Genomic DNA, 6,000 nt, shown 5'->3' with positions numbered 1-6,000 from the left:
CTCTTTTTTTTTTTTCATTGATGCTAAAAATGATCCATTGGTCAATTAAACACATTTTAAAAGATCAATTAAGCACACAATTTAAAAGTGATCAATTGGTCAATTAAACGCACAATTTAAAAGTGATCAATTGGTCAATTAAATGCACATTTTCAAGTTGAACTTTTTAAAATCTTTGTGTTGAAAATATCAAGGTCATTACACAATAACTTGTACATGGGTCATGACACATTGAAATACATCATTAAATGTTGGGCCTACCTTATTTCAGGCAAGAGTGGCTCAATAGCCGTGGCTGGCCACCCAACTCTTAATCCAAACCTCTGCTGTCTTGTGGCTACACCCAAACACGGGAAAGGCTACGGGAGACAACCGTGAGGAAAAATCAGGGGCTGGCGACCCTTAGGCAGCTTGTGGCACACAATGCTACAACTTGGCAGAGCCTGAGACGCTACTGATCCCAAACTGTATCGAATATTTGCAGCTCATTTGGATACGTCAGTTGTGTGGGAACTGCTGTGGGTAACATTGTTCCGACCATCAATAATGCCCAGGCATTCATCTCGTTAGTCCAACCCTAGTCGTTCTACTAGTGAAGGAGGCCAACTCCTACCTTATATACCTTGTTGTCAAGCGAATACTAATGATTGCTGTCAAGCGAATACTAATGATTGCTTAAAATAACTGTTCCTGATAGAAATATGAAAGTCATTTGTTTCAAAGCTGGCAGAAAATTGTAAGAAATTACTAGAGAAATAGAATACGTACTGTAAAGAGTCAAGAATAAAAACAAATGCCATATCTTGTATGCCTATATTTGTAAAATACCACTGAATGACTTATTGATCACGAGATCTCTTTAACTGTTGTAGGCCTACGTATCCGCATCAAATTTCTTACACAGGTTTTTTTTTTACCTCCTAGGTGCTCACCAAGAACGGTTTTGACAGCTTCGCAAACTGACTATCGCTATTCGCGAAAAACCGCAAAAACTATCAAACCTTTGTATTTTATTTTCGGTATTTCCCAAAAGGCTGCAGTTTATGTAGAAAGTATAAATAGAAGTATCTCACAAATGTCGTAATTCCCCCCCCCCCAAGTCTACCTATTTTTAATATGCATTACATCATTTCCATTAAGATACGGTCCAAATTTTAAAAAATTAATAAGCTAGACCCTAACCCTGTCTAACATTGTCCAAAAATAGCATTCAAAGGGTAAATCTAGATCTCTTGTCATTTCGCATCATTCAAAAGGAGTGAGATAAACGATTACAGTTTATAAAACCAAATTGATATTTCTTTTCATTTAGAGAACAAAATAATATAGATTGAATTGAAGTCGAAGAAAAGTCATAAGAGTGTGTTTAAGTGTCCGGGGCGCATAATGGAGCAGGTGTTTCAAAATCAAGTCAAAAGTCTATGTTGGACAAAGTAAGATGCGCAGGTTAAAAGAAAACAAAATGGGGATTCCAGAGAGCGAAGAGAGAGACAGACAGAAAACAAAATGGGGATTCCAGAGAGCGAAGAGAGAGACAGACAGAAAACAAAATAGACACCGGGATGTAAAATGTCATTGTAACAGATACACTAACTCACAGATACACTAACTAACAGATACACTAACAGATACACTAACTAACAGATACACTAACTCACAGATACACTAACTAACAGATACACTAACAGATACACTAACTCACAGATACACTAACTCACGCGCTGAAAAAAGTATGTATGGTTGTATCGTTAAAATATGGTCCGTCTAATACAAAAAAAGGGGCTGGGCCGACTCTAGGTATCAATATAGGTCTAAAGCCTGGGAACAAATCAACGGGCGTAGCTGGTGTGTACTGCTAGTGGTTTAAAAGAAATAAACATGAAGCCTAATCTCACCATAAAGAGATCAAAGTAATCACTAGCTGTGGTGTGTAGTAGACCTAAACAGATGCTTTCACCCAGTGACTGCTTTATAAGGCGCGGTGGCTGAGTGGTAACGCGCTTAAACCCCGAACTGGGGTCTTGGGTTCGTATCCTGGTAAAGACTGGAATTTTTAATTTCAGAAACATTGGGCGCCTCTGAGTCCACCCAGATCTATATATATAGTTCGTCCATCGTGGTTCGATGATGACCACTTTGTCATCCAGGGGGCTGAGGGCTTTACACTGGGGTTTTATGCCTCCTCATGTGGCTGGTGAGACCTATGTGAGCCCGGAATGTTCGGCCGCACACTGGGCAGGTTATTCCAGCTGGAGCTAGTGTCGTTTGTCTTGCTTTTCTTTTGTGGCGTTTTTCTTCTGCCAGCGTTGTTCTTTTTTCCTCAGCAACCTGTGCGCCAGTTTTCACAGCGCGACGCCATGATGCTCTGTCATGTGCCCCTGTCTCCCAGGTGCCAGGGTCTATGCTGAACGCCTTCAGAGAAGCTTTGAGGGTGTCCATGAAGCACTTTCTTTGCCCACCTTGCGAGCGCTTTCCTTCGCTTAGTTGGCCATACAAGAGTCGTTTAGGGATGCGGTGGTCTTCCATTCTGTAGACGTGACCTGCCCATCGCAGCTGGGACTGCATCAGGATTGTGTGGATGCTTTGCAGACACGCTCTTCGAAGGACTTCTGTATCTAGTATTTTGTCTTGCCATTTGACATTTAGTATTTTTCTCAGACATGTCATGTGGAAGTGGTTTAGTTTCTTTGCATGTTTACTGTACACTGTCCATGTTTCTGAGGCATAGAGCAATGTAGGGAGGATGACGGCTCTATAGACCCCTAGCTTGGTGTTTGTGGTGATACCACGTCTGTTCCAGACATTTGTAGACAGTCTGCCATAGGATGCACTGGCCTTGGCGATACGCAGGTCGATTTCTCTATCGATTTTTCCATTTCTGGAGAGTGTGCTGCCAAGATATGTGAATTTGTCCACTGCGTTTATATCCTGTCCATTTATAGTAATGCTTGGATCCGAGTTGGCTTTCCCAGGAGCAGGTAGATATAAGACTTCAGTCTTGTTCGTATTGATGGTAAGGCCAAAGTCTGAGCATGCTCTTGAGAAGTCACTGACGATGCTCTGCAGATCGTTTTCAGAGCAGGCATTTAGGGCACAGTCGTCAGCAAATAGCAAGTCTCTGATCACTGCTGTATTTGTTTTTGATTTTGCTTTAAGCCGCCTCGGGTTGAATAGGCCACCATCAAATCTAATGGGTACCTGGCATTAGTTGGGGAATAAATAAAGGCGGTTGGTCGTTGTTCTGGCCACATGACACCCTCGTTAACCGAGGGCCTCAGATTCAGAAACAGATGACTGCAAGGTCTGAAACTTTACTTTTTGGTTTAGGCTCAGCTATCTTTATTAGTTTCATACAGGTTCATATCCTTCAACAGTTTAAACACTATTTATATAGACTTATCTGGCGTTGAATCTCTATCTATAGTCTTAGTTCATGCTAAATCTATTTCAAAGTCCACACTCTTTTTTCAGCACAGAAGGCCGAAATTGAAGTGGCACAGGTCTTTATAACGCCCAAAAGTTCACGTGTTACTTGTGTGTGTGTGTGTTACAACCTGACGACGCCAATACTTCGCTTTGCCCCCAGGCGCCAAAAATGCATGTAGCAAATTATTGAGCTAATATTCCATTGATATTATAGGCCAAAGTTTTCGAAGTTTTGGTTTGTAATGGGAAAGACTTCAAGAATGTAGCTTCGAACGAGTGATTTTTTAAATATTATTATTATTATTTCTTTTATAAATAGGCCTACATGCGATAGAACAAGAACTTTTCGCTTGCTTTAACAAATGTCCCTTAAAAAGAACTTTAGATGAACTTAGTAGACTTCAAAAAGACACATGCAGTATATAAGACGCTAATGCAGTAAAGACCTCAGAAGACCTGGGCAAGAAAATTTTTTTTGCCATCTCAAGTATCCAACACAAACGGGGGAAGAAGTTATGCTCACAGAACAGTGAGAGAAAGACTAGAAAAATACACTGCAACTGGCGATATCTCGGTCAGCCAAAGAGCAGAAAGGGGAACATTAGAACTTGCTGCTCCCACGCCAAACCACCGAATTGTCTTCCTGACCGATGCCAAAACAGGCTTTCGAAGCCTGGAAAACTCCGATGCTTCCTATATTAAAAAAAAAAAGTTAATGACAGCTCCAATAAACCTAAAATAATACCAAAAAAAAAAAAAACTGTCCTCCAATGGATCCCAGTACACATTTTAATAGAAGGAGATGAAAAAGGTGACATAATGGCCACACATGCAAACAATAGAAAATTTCATTATATCCGGAAGAATTGAAGAAAATAAGAGAGAGAAAATAAAACAGTTCTTGTTTAAACTTCAAGAAAATTGATGCTATTGCTAGTCCTCCTGAAAGGCCAACATATATTTTTTCGCCTCCGAACTGGAAAAAAAACAGGCAACGCTCATGGAATTTGGTGACTGTAGTTTGCTTTAGATTATATATCGAAAAAGAAAGTTTAATCATCAAAACCAGTTGTTGGGGGGGGGGGAACTCAAAAGTATCTGGAGATTTTTTTTTTTAAACAAACTCAAAACCCCTGAACTACGCTCATAGAATTTTGTGACTGTAGTTTTCTTTAGTTTAATATTGAAGAGGGTTTTTTAACCTCAAAACCCTTGGCTGCGCTCATGGAATTTGGTGACTGTCGTTAGCATTATTTTTTTGTTTTAACCTCAAAACCCCCTGGAAGGTGATTTTTAAACTCAAAACCCACTTTGGCTGCTCTGTGGCAAATAATGGTTTAACATTAAAAATCTCACCTACAATAATTAAAATTAAAGCAAAAAATCAGTAATAAAATTCCATTTTACCCAAAAATTCACTAAAAAAAGGGGGGGGGGGGTCCCCCTGCATGGCTACACTTTCAGTCCTAGGCTAATTGTACTCTGCGTGACTAAAGAGAATAACTTGTGTTATTGTATAATTTTGTGTACGAATGATTTGTGCCACGACAAAAAACAAACAAAAAAAAAAAAGTAAATCTAAAAAAAAAAAATGTTTTCTTCACCTTAGCCACCACGCTCTGTCAGTGCTTCCATGTTCCATCACTGGGTATTTTCAGCTATATCTAGGTTAATGTTTTTACTTCCCCCTCTCAAAACTAAAATGTAGACTAGATCTGATTCCAATCTCCAGAATTAAAATAAAAAATGCTTTATTTAGCACCTTTAATTTAAAATAGAGACATACAAATCTGCTATTTTTAAATGCCAAAATAAACAGATTCTGCTTATTTTTCATAAGACTTGCATTTAGGCAATGGCCAATGTGGCAAAACATACACAATGACGTCATGCGTGTTTCGCATTCTTTCGCCCGCCTTAAGGTTTGCATTGAAAATAAGGTTGGATTGAAAGAAGCATAAGCCAACTTCAGTGTGTGTGTGTGCGTGTATACAGCCCAATTTCCCGTCTCTCTCAAGCTATTACCACGGTCAAGTCAATACTTCCCATACACACTCACAAACAACGCTGCAAAAGTCAATTTTAATGGAGGCTTTTGGATCATTAGTGCGACTGGACATAGGCCTATTTTATTATTTTTTAAAAGGGGGGGGGGGCACACGATATTTGCTAAATTAAGCAGTTGGATGTCAGCAAAGTTAAGGCTCTGATTTCTAGCTAGGCCGTTTTATGCACAAGGGAAGTAATGTTCCATAGTAAATTAAAGGATGTCGGGGGCATTTATAGCCAAAAGGCGAAATGATGTTTGTTTGTTTGTTTTACATGTTTCGGATGTTCCTTCAGAGTTGAAGATAATTACTTCCTAGTCCAAACCTCCCGCAGGACGACGGGGGATGGGAGCGGGCAGGGTTTGAACCCGGGACCATCGATAAATCTGAACGACAGTCCAGCGTGCAAACCTCACGAACAGGCAGCCATGATTTTTTATTAAGGACTATACATAAACACTGTGTCATTTGGCAATTGCTGTAATGATTTGGAGGATCACATTGACTTTGTACCCTAACCTCTTAA

This window comes from Biomphalaria glabrata, chromosome 4 (assembly GCF_947242115.1).
Source record: "Biomphalaria glabrata chromosome 4, xgBioGlab47.1, whole genome shotgun sequence".
NCBI classification, from domain to species: Eukaryota; Metazoa; Mollusca; class Gastropoda; family Planorbidae; genus Biomphalaria; species Biomphalaria glabrata.
This window is presented reverse-complemented; position numbering follows the sequence as displayed.